Source organism: Ursus arctos, unplaced genomic scaffold, assembly GCF_023065955.2.
Source record: "Ursus arctos isolate Adak ecotype North America unplaced genomic scaffold, UrsArc2.0 scaffold_32, whole genome shotgun sequence".
Classification (NCBI taxonomy): Eukaryota; Metazoa; Chordata; class Mammalia; order Carnivora; family Ursidae; genus Ursus; species Ursus arctos.
The window spans coordinates 20,856,230-20,875,923 of NW_026623008.1; the positions used below are offsets into that span (position 1 = coordinate 20,856,230).

General features: G+C 43.8%; 1 long non-coding RNA gene and 1 other non-coding gene across 2 annotated transcripts; both read left to right on the plus strand.

Moving 5' to 3' along the window:
• Positions 1–16: 16 nt before the first annotated feature.
• LOC130542263 (uncharacterized) lies at positions 17–19,633 on the plus strand. The gene is made up of 6 exons (XR_008956707.1): positions 17–278; positions 3,755–6,088; positions 9,473–9,597; positions 12,487–12,957; positions 13,680–13,799; positions 19,268–19,633. It is a non-coding gene; the product is annotated as an uncharacterized LOC130542263 (long non-coding RNA).
• On the plus strand, positions 3,087–3,220 carry LOC113268644 (U11 spliceosomal RNA). Its single transcript, XR_003321179.1, has one exon. It is a non-coding gene; the product is annotated as a U11 spliceosomal RNA (small nuclear RNA).
• Positions 19,634–19,694: the final 61 nt, after the last annotated feature.

Below are 19,694 nucleotides of genomic sequence, written 5' to 3' on the forward strand. Positions count from 1 at the left end.
TGACACGTGGTCTGGGGGGAGGTCCTAGACTGTTTCTCCGTTCCGGCCGTTGTGCTTTTTCTTGCTTGTGGTTGACTGGCACCGTGGGCGAGCATTCCGACTTCTACCCAGGTGTTGTGAGGCCTGCTCTTGCTGTTTCTTTCCGTCTCCGCCTGTCGTATTTACCGCTAGCACTACCAGTAATTGACGCCCTCGGATCGTTTAAAGGTCGCCATTTTTAGTTGGTGCCTTCATCTTGATACCGGGACTGAGAAACGCATCTGGGACCGCAGCACCCAGTAGGTAATTCTGTTGAACTCTAACAAGGGAGTTGGCAACACAAGAACCTGGAGACGAGAGACCGTTCGTACCTGTGGATTGGCAATACCAAATGAGCGTTTACTGTCATACAGGGATTTTGCTAAACCCCTTAACTCCGATATATTATTTAATCTTTTAAAGAAAGCCCCTGAGAGATGAAGTAAGGTTCTAGCTAATAAGCGCATTCTTAGCTTGAACTCAGAAGTCTCACTGTAAAGTCTAATACTGTTCTGTATGTAACCATTAAACTGATGGTTTTGGTTTTTCCATCAAACGCTTTGGGATAACTTAATTTTTTTACTCTATGTCAGGTGATAGGCATGTAAGACCCAGTCTTAGCCAATGTGGCGGGAATGTACAAAGGGTTGTGACAGCCCAAAGTGAGCCATGGTAACTGCCCGCAGGAATCAGGAGGAGGTGTCTCCCACCTGTGTTGGTGCAATAACCTGACCTTCTTGTCTTTTTTTTTTTTTAAGCTAATTTTTTTTTAGTAATCTCTACATCCAACATGGGGCTCAAACCCAACCCTGAAATCAAGAGTCGCATGCTCTTCGACTGAGCCAGCCAGGTGCCCCAGTGCCCTCCTTGTCTTTATATCTACAGCCCTCCTCCCACCAAACTCCCAGTCACCATCTACACTGCCACCAGATCCGAATTCTTAGATTCAAGGCTCCTTCACCATTAGGCTTCAGTCAGTCTTAGCCTAATTTCCCTGATAACTGCTCTCTTCATTGTCCTAAGGATCTGGCACACCTTCCTCCCCCCCCATTCCATCTTTTTAAGACCAGTTTAAATATACATTCATGCATTCAACAAATAGCGCTCCTTGTGTGCCAAGCCTTTTGCTGGGTGCTGGGTATGTACTAGTAGATACCACAGGCAATAAATACCTTTGTCCTTAAAATCTGGAGCGGGAAAACAGACCATCAGAAAGTACACAAAAGTGTAAGGAGAGAGAATACCAGAATAAAATACATACATACATACATACATACATACATACCAGATTTATCTAGCTGGGTGATGGAGGGCTAGGAAAAGCTAGGAAACCTTATGCAAGGACCAAGATGGTCAAGGTGACTGGAGCTTAATAGGTAATAGGGAGAGTGACAGGTAAGCAGTTTGGAGAGGCAGGCAGGGTTTAGCTCAGGCTGGACCTTGTAGGCTATGGGTGAGGACATGGGGTTTATTTATTGCTCAATGGGAAGGCATTGGAGTGTTGAATAGGAGTGAAATAATGATTTGTTTTGAAGAGATGACTGGTGGATTATAGGAGGAGCCCCCAACAAACAACTGTCCGTGCCCACATCTAGGCTTCCCACCAGTTTATACTATAAGTGTGCATCGTATTATAGTGTAAGAGCTGTTTATGTGAATCCCTTCTCTTGCAGCTTCTACTTTGTAGAGGTCAGGTACCTCTATGTATTATCAAAATACATTAAAGAAAGTAAAATGTCTGACAGTCTATATTTTTTGTTTTAAAAAAAGGAGCTTTGGGGGGTGATAGAAATGTTTGATGTTTGATTGATTGTGGTAGCAGATACATGTCTATATGAATTTGTTAAACCATATGATAAAAAAGGCAAACTTACTACATATCAACAAACCTGACTTTAAAAAAATGAAATATAGGGGGCACCTGATGGGCTTAGTCAGGAGAGCATGTGACTTTTGATCTCAGGATTGTGAATTCCAGCCACACATTAGGTGTAGCGATTACTTACAATCTTTAAAAAAAAATAATGAAACAGAGAAAATACAGAAAGCAAGGACAAGTTAAAAATTTTCAATTACACAAGTAATAAAATTCCATAATAATAAGATAGCCCATTATGCTTTTTAAAATAATTACAATGTTACAGGTAAGTCTGATGTCTTGTGTGTCATGGCCCCCATCCTTCCCTCCTTCCCGGAGGTACTCATTGATGTGTTCTTGCAAATCTTTTTTAAAAGTATGTGACATTAGAAAATATATAGCACTGGGTTTTATGTGCACACATGTATGTTCTTTATTACATTAATGATATGTGGTACCCTATTCAACACCTTCAATTTTTTTTATATCTGTTGATAAAGATCTACTTTAACCAACCCAAATTTAGTATTGCTTTTTTCCCCTTCATGTTAATGGTGGTCATGCTGTACCTTATTCTGCAACTATTATCACTCAGTGCTTTTTGGTGTTTCATTCACTCCGTGGCAGCGCAGCAGACAGCGTTCATTCCACTTATGAACACACTACGTTCTGCTAATCCATTAGCAGATTAGATTGCTCCCAGTCTTTCTCTCCCTGTGCCTCCAATTCTCCCATGCTGGGGCCGCTTCAGGGTAGATGGCCAGGGGTGGCACAAGTTTGTGCATTTTCAATTTTAATAGGTTGGGATTCGTGTCTTCCCCAGATAGGTACCAATAGCCGCGGAGAAGCGGGTATCCCGCGTAATGTACAACAGGTGCGACCCGACGCCCGCTGCAGCTGGTGACAGCCTCTCGGCTCGCTCCCTCAACCGCCCTTCCTTGCCACTCCCTCTGCGCCCGCCGGCCCCTTCCCAGCAAGCACCGCGCATATTTGCATATCCATATACTTCCTTGCCTTTATTTCCATATAAAAATCGAAAAGACAAACCATAAAAGTCTTCTTGTGAATATTGCTTTACGGCTTAGCATGTCTTGCAGTTCCCCCTTCAACTTGAGGAACACGGAATAAGAAATTGCTTACACTTTGTTTTCACCTTTATCGAAAGAGGGATTCGCCAGCGCTGCCACCCTGTTTTTGTTCCTGTTCAGGCAAAAAGGGCTTCTGTCGTGAGTGGCACACGTAGGGCAGCTCCATTGCTCTTCGTGCGGAATCGACATCAAGAGATTTCGGAAGCATAATTTTTTGGTACCTGGGCAGCTGGTGATCGTTGGTCCCGGCGCCCTTGCTCTGAGTGATTAAAAGAAGTTCCTGAGTATAACTTTAAAACGTAGAGCTGTCGTTAATGCTCAGAGAACCAATGCAGTTGAATTGAAATACTTAAGTGTCCGATTTTCAATTGAGTGTGGTAGGGTATTATGGTTAAATTTAGTTGAGGTAATAAAGCTTTAAGCCTCCGAGAAACGCTTAATAATGAGTTGGCCTAAGTAAGGTAAATCAACTCTTTATAAATAAAGAGTAAAGAATCGTGGGTCCTAACTGGTTTTTCACAACTGCGTGTTTATGGAAAGATTGATTTCACATAGGAGCAGGTGATTGTTGACGTAGGAAGAACAGCTATTTTTCCGTTTCACAGGTTAGGGAATTAAGGTTTAAGGAAAGTAAGTTGTGTTTACTCAAGGCACTCTGAATTATGCCCCCAGTGGGAATATCCGGACTCCTCGCAGGGGTGATTGAATTATCATGCATAACTTTGATTTTGTAAAAATTCTTTCTCTCTAACCAGGCATATATATATCCCTTTCTTTTATTCTTTTTAAGATTTTATTCATTTGAGAGAGAGAACGAGTGAGTGGAGAAGGAGAAGCAGACTCCCCACTGAGCAGGGAGTACCATGCAGGGCTTGAACCCAGCCAGGACCTGGAGATCATGACGTGAGCTGAAGGCAGTCGCTCAACCATGTGAGCCACCCAGGCTCCCTATATATCCCTTTCTTTTTTCTTTTCTTTCTTTTTTTTTTTAAGATTTATTTATTTATTTATTTGACAGAGAGAGACAGCCAGCGAGAGAGGGAACACAAGCAGGGGCAGTGGGAGAGGACGAAGCAGGCTCATAGCGGAAGAGCCTGATGTGGGACTCGATCCCATAACGCCAGGATCACGCCCTGAGCTGAAGGCAGACGCTTAACCGCTGTGCCACCCAGGCGCCCCTGTATATCCCTTTCTTAAAAAAAAAAAAAAAAAAAAAAAAAAAGTCGGAAGGTCATTATCTCACACACAAAGATGGCACTTTATTATTTTTTTAAAGATTTATTTATTTGTGATATCACAATCAGGGGGAGCAGCAGGCAGAGGGAGAAGCAGGCTCCCTTCTGAGCAAGGAGCCTGATGTGGGACTCTATCCCAGGACTCTGGGATCATGACCTGAGCCAAAGGCAGACGCTTAACGGACTGAGCCACCCAGGGGTCCCTATATATCCCTTTCTAAAGCTGTGTTAATATTCTTTCTATAGTTTTTGTCCTTTAAAAACAGAAGCAATAGTTAAAAATACCAGTTAGCACTTTCTTACTGATGGATACCAGCAACCTTTCTGGATAACCATTCAGCACAGACATAATAATCTAAAACCTTCAAAAAATTCATCTCCCAAGAATGTATCCTCATGTAAAATTATGTTTAAGAGGAGATTTAGGCGTGCCTGGCTGGCTCAGTCAGAAGAGCATGTGACTCTAGTCTAGATCTCCCAGTGGTGAGTTGGAGCCCCACCTTGGGCATGGAGATTATTGAAAAAAAGAAATAAAAACTTAAAAAAGAAAGAAAGATTTACCAAAGGGTTCATTCATTCTAACAACAAATGTATACGACTGCTCAATATACAGTTGACCCTTGAACAACAGGGTTTTGAACTGCACAGGTCCACTCTTATGGTACTGTAAATGTATTTTCTGTTTTATGATTTTTTTAAAAATAAGCCCAATGCCCAAGGTGGGTCTTAAACTTATGACCCAAGATCAAGAGTTGCATGCTCTACTGACTGAGCCAGCCAGGTGCCCCTCCCTGATGATTTTCTTAATACCATTTTTTATTTTCTAGTTTAACTTTATTATAAGACTGCAGTATATAATACACATAATACAAAAAACATGTGTTTAACTGTTTATGTTATCAGGCTTCTAGTCAACATAAGGAAGCTTTGGGGGAGTCAAAAGTTATACTCAGTGGGGAGTTATATTGGGATTTTTTAAACATTTATTTTTTATCTTTTAAAGATTTTGTTTTTTTGAGAGAGAGAGCACGAGCGAGACGAGGGGCAGAGGGAGAGGGAAAAGCAGAAGCAGACTCCCTGCTAAGCAGGGAGCCGAAAGCAGGGCTCCATCCCAGGATCCTGGGATCGTGACATGAGCTGAAGGCAGATGCTTAACCAACTGAGCCACCCAGGCGCCCCAAGACTTACTTATTTTAGAGAGAGAGAAAGAGAGGGAGTGGATGTGAGCAGAGCAAGATGAGGGCCAGAGGGGGAGGGAGAGGGATAAGCAGACTCTGCGCTGACCGTGGAGCTCAACTGGGCCTTGACATGGGGCTCTATCCCACAACTCTGAGACCATAACCTGAGCTGAAAGCAAGAGTCTGATGCTCAACCAACTGAGCCACCCAGGCGCCCTATAGGGTATTTTTTATGGCGTTTTTTACAGCAGGGCAACGGGGGGTTGGCACCTCTAACCTCTGCATCGTTCAAGGGTCAGCTGTAGTAGTGATAGACCCAGTGCGTGACTTCACAAGGCTTAGTGAGGGGAGAGAATAGAAAACTGAGTACTATGCTGAATTTGGCTGGGAGGGGGGGAGATCTGGGAAAGCTTTCCTAAAGCAAAGACTTTAAAGCTGAAACCTGAAGAAGAAATAGAAGACCACCAGTAGAGGTTTAAGTAGAGGCAAAGCCTTGAGGGTGGAGCCAATGTGTGGCAATCCCAGAGCTGAAAGACCAGAACGGCCAGAATGAAACCAGCTGGTGGCAGCACACAGGGAAGCCTGAAGAGACCACTGAAGCCTGGTCTCACGGGCCTTGAATGTTCCTTCCAATATTTTTTATAAAGCGTAAGAAATGAAGAGTTACCTACAGCATGTATCAGCCAACTTCTTCTGTAAAGAGGCCAGACGGTGAGTATTTTTAGGTTTTGTGGTCATACGGTCTCTGCTTACCACTCAACTCTGCTGTTGCAAAGCAGTTTCAGGCAATATATAAACAAGAGGGCGTAGCTGGGTTCCAATAAAGTTTTACTTATAGACACTGAAATTTGAATTTCATATAATTTTCACGTCATGAAATAGTATTATTTTGATTTTTTTTTTTTTTTAAATCCCACTAGCCATTTAAAAATGTGAAAGCCATTCTTAGACTCCCAGGCAACAGTCAGGGAGCTGTAGTTAACTGGCCCAGGCCTACATATTCAAGAGCAATAGTCAAACCAACTAAAGGGTAGCCACAAGTGGAATACGATGTACTCATGACAATGCTGCATAGAGGGGCACCTGGCTTAGTCGGTAGACCATGTGTCTCTTCATCTTGGGGCTGTGAGTTCAAGCACCATGTTGGGCACAGAGCTTACTTAAAAAATAATAATAATAAATAAAAATAAAATGTTGCATAGGAACATTTATGACAATGGTTCACCTCTATGGAGTGGTTATCTAGTGCCAGGCGCTGTACTGAGTACTTAGTATGCATTAGCTCCTATTCCTCATAACATAAACCAATGAGGTTGGTAGTATTTTTTTGCTCACTTTACAGATTAGAAAACAGAAACTCTAAGAGGCCCAGATCACATAGGTAGAAAGTAGCAGAGTCAAGAGGTTAGCTCAGTTGTTCTGACAGGAATCAGGTGCTTTTTTTTTTTTTTTTTTAAGATTATTTATTTATTTGACAGAGACAGTGAGAGAGGGAACACAAGCGGGGGGAGTGGGAGAAGGAGAAGCAGGTTTCCTGCTGAGCAGGGAGCCCAATGCGGGGCTTGATCCCATGCGAAGGCAGACGCTTAACGACTGAGCCACCCAGGCACCCCGGAATCAGGCGCTTTGACTGCACAGAATGCTCCAGGAGAATGTCAACTATAGTGGAATTTGTTAGGAAAGATTTGTTGGGAAAGTGAAGCACTTTATTTTCCTTTTGTTAACCCAAATTTTCCTATTTCCTTCCCCTTTTTAAGTTTTATTTATTTATACCCTTATGGGGCTCTATACTTATCGTGGGGCTCAAACTCACGACCCTGAGATCAAGAGTCCTACACTCTTCTGACTGAGCCAACTTGGCGCTCCCATATTTTCCTATTTCCTATGAAAGTACAGAGTGCATGAAAAGGTTAGAGAAATAACGGAGACACAGAGTCACTGGAATACAACCAATGACAAAATCAGACCACAAAGCAGCCAGTCACAGAAGACTACATATTAAATGATTCCTTTTATACAAAATGTCCAGAAAAGGCAAATACAGAGGGAGAGAAAGCAGATTAGTGGCTGCCTGGGGGGTGGGAGTGGGGATTGACTACAAATGGGCATGAGGGATTTTCTGGGTGTGAAGGAAATGTCCTAAAACTACATTACGGTCAGAGACGCCCACCTCTATAAATCTACTAAATCATTTGAATTGTACACTTAAAATGGATGGGTCTTATGGTATGTAAATTATAAGTGAATAAGGATGTTAAAAAAAAAAAAATTCAAGGGCTGGAGGGAGAGTATACCCAGCTAGGAGCCTGAGAATCTGTAATCAGTTTATGGAGTAAGTTCTCTAATTTAGAAACTTGACCTTAGTGGATTTCCTGCATGCCGAGCTTCTGTGTGTTAGCTGATTATGTCACTGCCCACCCCCCACCCCGCCATTAAAGACCCTTCAGCGGCGCCTTACTAGTTTGGTTTAACATCCTGTAAGTCTCCATGACTCACCACCCTCTTTGTTCTCAGGGCTCCAGCCACACTGGTCTTCTCTGTGTATCTCTGAAGGCACTACTTCTTGGGGCCTCCAGAAATTTTTTTCTTCTAGCTGGAAATGCTCTTTCTCAACAGGTCCTCCCCTTCCTTCCCTTTCCCATCATGGCTGACTCCTCCTTACTCTTCTGTACTTCAGGTCAAATGTCACTTCCTCAGGGAGGCCTTCCTTGATTCCCCACCCCTTACTAGGTTAGCTCCCCCACACTCTGTTACACTCTTTCATGGCACCATGTACTTCTCAGCAGAACATTATAACAATTGTTATTAATGCATTTACGATTAATGTAAAATTAGTTGCTCAATATTTATATTCCCCAGCCAGAATGTCACCTATGTGAGGGCTTGGAACCTGTCTGGGTCTTGTATACCACTTGCATTCTTGATGTCTGGTGTAGTACCTGGCACTTAGTAGGCATTCAATATATATTTATGAGCTCTTCAGAATCCATGAAGTACTTGTGTGTATACAAATACAGTCACTGCTCTTTATTAAGCACCTACTATGTCCTAGGATATAGGTGTAAACAAGATAGTCTGCTCCCATCCATTCTCCTAAGTAGGACAAGATCAGTCTTCCCATTTTACAGGTAGTCTAAGCTTATACTGCTTGTAAGGAAGTCACAGAACCTTCTATAACTAAAATGGAACTCCCTCTAATCAGGTCATAGACTCCCATTAGGGTGGATTTACTCCAGGTGGGTTGGGGCTGGGAGATGGATTTTATTTTTTTAAGTTTTTAATTACTTATTTGAGAGAGAGAGAGTACAGGGGGTAGGGGGAGAGGGAGAGAATCTCAAACACACTCCCTGCTGAGCATGGAGCCCAATTCAAGGTTCAATCCCATGACCCCAAGATCATGACCTGAGCGGAAACCAAGAGTTAGATGCCCAGCCGACTGAGCCACCCAGGCACCTCCAGAGAGATGGATTTTGAGAAGCTGTGAAGCATTGTCATTTTAAGGGGAGGGGAAGAGGGTGTCAATTTGTCAGAGGAGAAGAGGACCTTCAGGTGAGCAGAGATGGAAGCATGGCTCCTCTCTTAAAACCAACCAAACCTGGGTATACCTGGCTGGCTCAGTCGGTGGAACAGGCCACTCTTGATCTCAAGATCATGAGTTCAAGCCCCATGCTGAGTGTAGAGCTTACTTAAAAAAACAAAAACAACCAAACCTGGTCCCCTGACTCCCCTTGGTCCATATCTACAATGTTGGGATAAGTGACCACTGATAAGAAACGATGGTCACACAAAAATTGTGTTTCTATACACTAACAATCCAAAAAGGAAACTAAGAAAACAATTCCATTTACAATAACATCAAAAAGAATAAAATACTTAGGAATAAACTTAACCAAGGAGATAAAACTTAAACAAGGAGGAGTGTAACTTGTACACAAACTACAAAGCATCCTGAAAGGAATTAAAGACGTCATAAATGGAAAGACATCCCATGTGCATAGACTGGAAGACTTAACATTATTGTTAAGATGTCACTATTAGTCAAACTGATCTACAGATTCAATGCAATCCCTATAAAAACCCTAACATTTTTTGCAGAAATAGAAAAACCCATCCTAAAATTCAGATGGAATCTCCAGAGACGCCAAGTAGCCAAAATACTCTCATAAAAGAACAAAGTTGGAAGACTACGCTTCCATTTCAAAACTTCCTGCAAAGCTACAGTAAGTAAAACAGTGTGGTACTGGTATAAAGAAAGATATACCGACCAATGGAATAGAATAGAGTCCTGGTATCAAATCCTGGTATCAAATGATTTTTTTTCAAATGATTTTTGATAAGAGTGCCAAGACCATTTTCTATTCAGTAGGGGAAAAACAGTCTTTCAGCAATGGTGCTGGGAAAACTGGATATTCACATGCAATAGAATGAATTTGAACTATTATACCACATCCAAAAAATATCTCAAAATGTATCAAAATTCTAAACGTAAGGGCTAAAGCCATAAAGCTCTTAGAAGAAAACAGGGGAAAAGCTTCATGATATTGACTTTGGTAATGATTTCTTAAATATGATACCAAAAGCACAGATAACAAAAAGAAAAAAATAAGTAAATTGGAATTCATCAAATTTTGAGACTTATGCATTGAAGGCCACTCACAAGATAGTGAAAAAACAACCCACAGAATGGAAGAAAATATTTGCAAATTACATATCTGATAAGGGCTGTCATCCAGAATATATAAAGAACTCCTATAACTCAACAATAAAAAGCAAACTCAATTCAACAATGGACTTAAATAGACATCTCTCTAAAGATCTACAAATGGCCAATAAGCACATGAAAAGATGTGCAACATTAGTCATTAGGGAAATGCAAATCAAGATGATTTTGATTTGGCACTTAGTAGGCATCTATCAGGATGGCTGCTATTAAAAACAAACAAATGAACAAACGAAAAACAAATGTTGGCAGGGGCGCCTGGGTGGCACAGCGGTTGAGCGACTGCCTTCGGCTCAGGGCGTGATCCCGGTGTTCTGGGATTGAGCCCCACATCAGGCTCCTTCGCTGGGAGCCTGCTTCTTCCTCTCCCACTCCCCCTCCTTGTGTTCCCTCTCTCGCTGGCTGTCTCTATCTCTTTTGAATAAATAAATAAAATCTTAAAAAAAAAAAAAAATGTTGCCAGGGCCCCTGTTTGGCTCCGGAAGAGTGCAACTCTCGATCTCAGGGTTGTGAGTTCAAGCCCCATGTTCAGTGTAGAGATTATTTAAATAAACAAACTTAAAAAAAAAAACAAAAACTGTTGGCAAGGATGTGGAGAAATTGGAACTTTAATGCACTGTTGGTGGGAACGTAAAATGGTACAGCAGCTGTGGAAAACAGTACAGTGATTCCACACGAAACTGAAAATAGAATTGCCATGTGATCTCGCAATTCTGCTTCTGGGCATATACCCGAAAGAATTGTGTGGGGGTTTTGTTTGTTTGTTTTTAGAGGTTTTATTTATTAGAGAGGGAGAGCGAGAGACAGCGTGAGCTGAGCAGAGGCAGAGGGAGAAGCAGACTCCCTATTGAGCAGGGAGCCTGACGCAGGGCTTGATCCCAGGACCCCGGGATCATGACCTGAGCTGAAGGCAGACGCTTAAACAACTGAGCCACACAGGCGCTCCTCTAAGATAGATTTGTACACCCGTATTCATGGCAGCATTATTCACAATAGCCAAAAGGTGGAAACAATCCAAATGTCCATCAAAGGATAAATGGATAAATGAAATTAATAAATATCCACATAATGGAATATCATTTGGCCGTTAAAAGCAATGAAGTATTGGTACCAGCTACAACATGCATGAACCTTGAAGACATTATGCTACGTGAAAAAGACCAGACTCACATGGACAAATATCGTGTAGTTCCACTTCCTCGAGGTATTTTAATTGTCAAATTCACAGAGACAGAAAGTAGGATAGTGGTTACTAGGGGTTGAAGCGGGGGGTATGAGAAGTTATTGTTTAATGGGCACAGAGTCTCAGCTGAGGATGATGAGAACGTTCTGGAAATGGATGGTGGTGATGGTGGCATAACAGTGTGAATGGACTTACTACCACTGAAGTGTTCACTTAGAAATGGTTAAAATGCTAAATTTTACAAATTAAAAATGAATAAATTAAAATTTAAAAATTTAAGGAAAAGAAAAGATGGTGAAGAGCAAAGTTTTGGGTGTACCTAAGATGTCTCCAGCACCAGGGCGCCTGGCTGGCTCAGTTGGTGGAACGTGTGACTCTTGATCTCGGGGTTGTAGGTTCGAGCCCCACACTGGGTGTAGAGATTACTTAAAAATAAAATCTTAAGTAGGGAAAAATAGGAAAAAGAAAACAATGAAATTTAAAGCTGAAAACTACTTATGCAAGCGAAACAGAGAAAATGATATATATATTTATACACATACATACACCCATTCATATATACATACATATAAGGATATACATATATCTCAGTAAATGTAAGAAAAGTACACTGGAAGCACACTTATAAATACAATAAAAGGTAGATCTATGAGAGAGATGGTGTTAGGGTTTGTTTAAAATATAAAAATAAGCCCAAATAAGGCTTTCTAAAGACTGATGTTGATATTGTATCATTTGCTGTGACCAACAAAATGCTGTATGTTTGAGCCATAAAAAGAGAACACATAAATGAAATTCAAAAAAAGACTAATTATGAAAAAAACAAAATAAAGCCTTTAAAAAAAAGTTTCAGCACTGGGGCTGGAAGCTGGTCATCCGCTCAGGGAGCTTGCTCTAGTCGGCCAAACAGTGTGTAAGCCAAGTGCCCGGTATGGAGCATGTACTTGGAAGTGTAGCTACTGATGGTCCCCATCACAGTTAAGGAGACTGAGGCCCAGAGAGGTCCTGCAGCCAATGGAGGCAGCTGACTGGGCTCTGAGTTCCGTAAGGCAGGTGGGTGGTGCCAGTTGGAGTATTAATAGTAATACCAGCTGGTATTTCCTGAGTGCTTAATACATTCCAGACATTATTCTTAGTCTTTTTGACCTAATTTACTCTTCACAACTCCTCTGTGAGTGAGGTACCATTACCATCTCCCTTTTACAGGTGAGGAAACCGAGGCTGAGACAGAGACTGATCCAAGTTCAAGGAGCCAGCACGACTTGAATCTTGTTCTCTCTGATTCCAAAACCAGAAATCCAGCCTGTTGGTTTGGTCTTGGTGGTGGACAGTGGATGAAGGGGTGGGGGGGTCTGGGGTGGGGGAGTAAGCGATTCGTAACTGAATCTAGGTCAACCCAGATTTTTCTTTTTCTTTTTCTTTTTCACCTTCTGGCAGAACTTCCTCCTTATCTCTCTCTGTCTCTTTTTCTGATTCACTCCCCATCTGTTAGTGGGCTCTGGCTTCTGGGAATGTGATGCAGTGGGTAGGGTGGTTGTGGGGGTGGGGAGGTAGACACAAAAGTGTGGGCAGTCCTTAATAAACAAATATTTTTTGAGAGCTCTGTAGGTACCAGGCTGTTCTGGAGGTTGAATACGACAGACCTTGTCCCTGCCCTCAAGGGGATTCCATTACAGGGTATATATGAGTGTGAGTGGCAGGTGAGGGATAGAGAGGGGGATGGAGTGGAAGGGGAAGTAGGGGAGGGGGAGGGAAGTAGACGCAGATGAGGAAGAAGATGTGGCCGGTGTCAATAGGGGCTATAAAGGAGATGTGAGAGAGAGTGCCTGGGGAGCAAGGCGACTGGAGACAGTAAGAACAAGACAGGCCTGGCTCAGGAGCTGAGGTGAGACCTGGAGCATGGAAAGGAGCCAGCTGAAGATGTGGGAGAAGAACACTGCAGGATTCTGTGGGGAAACAGCACAGGCAGAGGTCATGAAATCCATGTGTTGGAGGAACTTGGAGAAGGCCAGGGAGGCTGGAGCAGGGCGACAGAAAAGGAGTCAAGAGGAGATCCCAGGGCCAGCTCATGTAAGGTCTTGTAGATGATGAGTTCAAGGTTAATTCTAAGGATAAGAGAGGCCACCGGAGGAGGTAACAGTGAAGGCTGGGAGGCAGCATGGCTGGAAGTGGGGAGACCAGTCAGGAGACTCTGGCTGTAAGGCAGCAGAGGCAGTGATGGTGGTGTCAGGTAGGCTTCAGACAGGAGGCAGTATTAGAGGGCCTTTGGGAGGTGACTGAGTGATGCAGGTGCCATTCATTCTCTGAGGTGGAGGAGATAAGAAGTGGGAGAAGAGGGGGATCTAAGGTGAGGTGGGGATAGAAATCACAAATTCAGTGTGGACATACTGACTTTGCAGAATCAGTGGCTGCTCAGGCAGCTGGAGGCACTGTTCCAGGCTGGAAGTAGATGCCTGGGAAGAGAAACCAGACACTGCCACCTGGGACCCAGAGGCCACACTTCTTCACAGATGGGCAAGGTAGAGTCCAGAAGATGCTTGGAATTTTGTTTTGTTTTCTTGAAATTGGTTATTGACACTTACAAATCCAGAGATATTGGGGCGCCTGGGTGGCTCAGTCCGTTAAGCGTCTGCCTTTGGCTCGGATCATGATCTCGGGGTTCTGGGTTCGAGCCCCAAGTCGGGCTCCCTGCTCAGCTGGGAGCCTGCTTCTTCCTCTCTCTCGGCCTCTCCCCTCACTTGTGCTCTCTCACTCACACTCTCAAATAAAGTCTTTAAAAAAAATAATTAAATCCAGAGATATCAAATAAAACTCAGAATTTCCACTTCCTCTTCCAAATTGGATGCTCTAGCCACAATGGGGCCACATTCTGGCTCCAGGGCAGACTGGTAGAGGACCTGCGGCCCCTCCAGATAGGGCACAAACTCTCCAGCTGGTCTAACCCCAGTAGATCTGCTCAACGCCTGGTCCTGGTGACACTGATTTCAACCTCTGGCACAGGCAGGAGGTGATACCATAGAAGGGGGAAATGTTGTCCTGGGACAGAGTCTAGACTTTGGATGGACCCATTGGAAGTGGCAGCTCAGCTGCTTCTCAGCCTTGCAACCCAAAGTGTACCACTTAATTTCACTGAGCCTGTCTTGCCTTTTCTAGAAAATGAGGGTAACACTCCTTACCTGGAATGTCATCTATAGGAAAGCTCCTAGCACAGTGGCAGACTCAGAGAAGAGTCTCGAGCAATGTTTGTTTCTTTCCCTTTTAATCTGATGAGCAGCTAGGCTCGGGAAATCAGAATGGTTAGGCCATAGCCCAGGCTGAGGTAAAGAGACCTGATTCTGGCTCTTCCACTTGCCAACTATGCAGCCTCAGTATTCCTAGTTGCAGGATGGGAACTCTACTTGTACCAACCTTGTGGGAATTAAATAAGTTAATACAAGTGAGGATTAGATTGGCTCTTATACCTGGCTGGCCATTAGAGTCTTCTAGGGACTTTTTTTTTTTTTAAGATTGATTTATTTATTTTAGAGAGAGAGAGAGTGACAGTACCAGTGGGAGGGGGAGAGGGAGAGAATCTGAAGCAGACTCCGCAGTGAGTGCAGAGCCCAAGGCTGGGCTTGGTGCAGGGCTCAATCCCATGACCCTGAGATCAGGACCTGAGCCAAAACTGAGTCTAATGCTTAACTGACTGTGTCACCCAGGCACCCCTTCTAGGGACATTTTAGAAAATATTCATGTCTGGGCTCTATCTTCAGAGATCTTTTTAAAAAAGATTTTATTTATTTATTTATTTATTTATTTATTTATTTGAGAGAGAGAGCATGAGCAAGGGGAGGGGCAGAGGGAGAAGCAGGGGCTTGGCGCAGGGCTCTATCCCAGGACTCCAGGATCATGACGTGAGCTGAAGGCAGATGCTGAACCAACTGAGCCACCCAGGTGCCCTTATCTTCAGAGATCTCTTCTGACTTCATCTGGGGTGGGGCCCTGGTATAGGTATTTTGTCAAATCTCAAGTGATTCTGTGTGCAGGGAGGATTAGGAGCTCCGTAGTAGAAGGGATTAATTAAGAGCATGGGCTTTGGAGCCCAACTGCCTATGTTCAAATCCAACTGAGCCAACCAACAGATGTGTGAACATGAGCAAGTTCTTAACCTCTCATGTTAAACTGGGCTAATAAAAGGACCTGGGAGGTTGTATAGCTCTCAAATGCTTAGAGCAGTCTGTGGCAGCTAGTAGGCCCTTGGCAGGCCAGGGCATCAGCACTCCTCAGCTCCCTTGCTTTATTTTTATTTCTTTTAATTTCAATTAATTAATTAACATATAGTATATTATTAGTTTCCGAGGTAGTTTAGTGATTCATCAGTTGCATATAATACCCAGTACTCATTACATCAAGTGCCCTCCTTCATGCCTATCACCCAGCGACCCCATTCCCCCACCCACCTCCCTCTCCCCTGCTATTTCCAAACTGACTGCAGCCACTGCAGTCCTGCATCCAGCTCGCACAGTCTCCCCAAGGGGGCCTGGGTGCCTTGAACATCCCTCTCCTAACTCTGCTAGCTGCCCCCTAAAGTTATTTTTGATCTTTCTATTGTTCAGCTTTTTTTATTCACCCACAATGAAAGGAATTATCTCCCAAACAAAATTGTCTGCTCAAAAATCAGAGAGACCCCAAGGGGAGGGGAGGACAGAAGCTGACTGGCCACTCAAATGTCTCTCATATTAAAGAACAGGAAGAGGGAGAAGGAGAAGAAAAATCCCTTTCAGTGCTTAGGAAACAGTGTTTAGTGGGGGAAAAAACTGTAACACAGAATTGTACATTCAAGATAATTCATCCAGGTAAAGGGGAAAAAATGCATAGAAAAAAGATCAGGGGCACCTGGGAGGCTCAGCTTTTAAGGGACTGCCCCTGATCTTGGAGTCCCAGGACTGAGTTCCCATTAGGCTTCCTGCTGAGCAGGAAGTCTGCTTCTCCCTCTGACCCTCCCCCCACCATGCTCTCTCATTCTCTCTCTCTCAAATAAATAAAATTAAAAAAAAAAATCTAAAAAAAGAAAAAAGATCAAAAGGAAATATCCTATATGTTAGTTTTTTTCCTCTGCTTCTCCATCCTTTTATGCACTTTATAATTTTTTATAGTGAATGTGTAATTAACAGAAAAAACAAGTGAAAAAATAAAAAAAGGAAAACCTTCACATGACTTTCTTTCCTCTTAATCATCTTATTGCTTTATGTCTTAGTTCCTTCTTTCTGTCAAACAAATTTATTTTTTAAAATTTTTTACTTGTTTTAAAGATTTTATTAGTGTTCTTTAAGTTTAAAAAAAATTTTTTTTAAATAATCTCTACACCCAACATGGGGGCCGAACTCACAACCCTGAGAGTCACACTGTTACCAACTGAGCCAGCCGGGCACTCCTCTATAGAAATATTTTATTTTATTTTATTTATTTAAAGATTTATTTATTATTTATTTATTTGACAGAGAGAGACAGTGAGAGAGGGAACACAAGCAGGGGAGTGGGAGAGGAAGAAGCAGGCTCCCAGCAGGAGGAGCCCGATGTGGGGCTCGATCCCAGGACCCTGGGATCATGACCTGAGCCAAAGGCAGACGCTTAACAACTGAGCCACCCAGGCGCCCCAAGATTTATTTATTTAGCTTAGAAAGAGAGCGAGCTGCAGGGGGAGAAGGCAATGTAGTCTTAAGCAGACTCCACACTGAGTGTGGAGCCTGACTCAGGGCTTGATCTCAGGACTCCAGACCTGAGCCGAAACCAAGAGTTGTTTGCTTAACCGACTGTACCACCTAGGGGCCCCTATAGAAAAAATTTTAAGAATTGTCTCCACTGGCTGGTTCTGTCACTTCTCCTCCCATTTACTACTTGATCCACAACAATCCGGCCTCCTCCCCAACCTCGGAGGTGACCCCACCCTGGAAGGATCAGCAGTGAAGTTAGTTGCCAAATCCAGTGGCTTCTCCTTTTTCCTTGCCAGAGCTTCCTGCAGTATCAGACGTGGCTGGTGCTTTCCCCTTTGTGTAAACTTTCTGCCTGCCCTCTGGGCTTTGTTTCTCCCCTCTGTCCAGGAACCTAACTTTTCTGACCACCTCTGTTGGGCCTGGCGGGTTCCTCTCGGCTTAACGTTCCCTAGGTTTGGGCATCTAGCCCCCTCCTTCTCTGCACACTCTTCTTGGGTGGCCTCATCCATTCTCTGCTTGTATGATGCCATCCATGTGACAGCTTCTAGATCCCAGCCCTGGCCTCTTGTCTGGGACAAGTCAATCCAACTTCCTTCTGAACACCGTCATGTGGACGTCCCTCAAACACCTTACACTCAAGAAGTCCAAACCGACTCATCATTTCCACTTTCCCTCAACCCCAATCAACTCTTCCTGCTTTGTCCCTTCCCTGGGAAGTCATCATTGTCTCATTCTTTCCCTCACCCCCCACATCCAGTTGGTCACTAACACCTGTTGCTTCCAATTTGAAACTGTCTGGAGCACATCAGCACCCTGAGGATGTGTTCTGGCTCTGTCCCGCAGGAGGTCCCCTCTCTCTTTTGCCTTGATGATCATAGCAGTCTCACCAACATAGCTTGCTTTTCCTGGTCTTTCTCCTCCCCAGTCCATACCTTATAATTTTTCTGATTATTCATTCCCTCAGTCAATCAACCAACATTTGCCACGCACAAACTCTGCTCTAAATACTATGAGGGGTAAATGATACAGATTGACCCCAGATAGCTAAGTGATCTAGGGGATTTCAGATTGTGGGGATTGCTATCAAAATAAGCAGGAGGACTGAGAGAAAGTAGGGCATGGGGAGGGGAGTTCTCTCAGAGGTGGTCTTTGCCCTGGAATGGTCCCCCAGATGAGCATGACAGTTGCCCTGATGGAACTGGGGGGCAGAAATGATAGAAAAGAATGTGGCTGGGAACCCCACTTTAGGTTGGGAGCCAGGGGAAGGCCTGTGAGGAACGAAGGTTGAGAATGAGCTCTGAAGACCTGAGGGAGGTGCTTTCCAGATAGAGGGAAGAGCTAGTGACAAGGCCCTAAGGGGGTTCCCAGCACACAAAGGAGCCCAGGATGGCTGGAGCACAGCGAGTGAGGGGCAAAAAGAGGAGGGCAGGAAGATCATGCCTGGTGGCCCTGGTGGTAGTGCTGGGAGGAGAATGGGTTTTATTTTAAGTGCAATGGGAGGCTATTAAAAAGTTTTTCACGGGAAGGTCACGTTTGACTTTATCTCTTCAAAAGATTACTCCCTCTAGGTGTGTAGGGTGAAGGGCATCTGGAGGTGAGGTGGGTAGTGTGGCTGAGTGCTAGGAAATTAACTGCAGTGGTCCAGGCAAGTCCTGTGGGCTGGGCTGGGTATTAGCAGTGCAAATGGAGAGAACTTAAACCTTCCTTGGGTCCCCAGCCTTTGCAGGCTAGCTCCATACTCCTTAGGGCAACCGTTTGGGTCTAGCCTCCCTCTTCAGCCCAACTCCCATCACTTCTCCCTTATCTTTGCACACGTTGTACTTTTTGGAATGTTCTTCACCATTTTCTCTTTGATTCATCCCTGAGACCAGGCTCAAATACCCCCTCCTCTCTAAACCTTTTCAGGAATTCTCCAGGGAGAGACCTTTGAACTTGTTCAGTGCTTAGTTTATATCTCTAGGATAATATCTGTCACACTGTACTATCCTGTATGTTTACAATTCTGTGTCTGAAGAAGGTGGACCAAAAGCTTCTGGAAGGCAAGGACAGAGTTTTGGTAAATGTACAGTGAATGTTCAATGCATGATCAAGATACAGATGGTCCCACTGTGGAACAGTTCACATAGGTCAAGACTCCAGTCCTGACCAGCCCCCGTTATATTCAAAGTCACCTGATAATGTGTAAGTCCTTGAGCGTAAGAACAGATACTAATGTGGGTACTACATCTCCTCATTTGATCCTGGAAACAGCCTGGAGAGGTGGGCACAGTGGGAAAATCATCTCTATTTTACAGATGTGTAAATCAAGGCTTAAGGAAGATGAGACTTGGCCAACATCCCTGAGCCCCTGAATTCAGTTCTATTGTTGACTCCTGGGTCTCCTCGCCTGTCCTTGCATCAAGAACTTGTAAGACTTCCTGTCACCTCTTCATGGTGGATGGGACATCCAACAGAGAGATGACTCACAGGAGGCAAGATGGGGAAGCAATTCTTCTTCCCCCTCCAAAAAGTGCCTCACACCACCACCTCCTTTGTTCCTAATAAGGAGAGCAACCATCTCAGCAGTGATAGCCTTGGACTGTGGAGAAAGAGTGCCTGAATTGAAATCCTGTCCATCTCTACCATTTACAGGTTATGTGACTTTGAGGAATTAACTTCTCTTGCCCGCCCCCCCCCGGGGGGGGGTTGTTTTTCTTTTTTTTTTTTTTTAAGATTTTATTA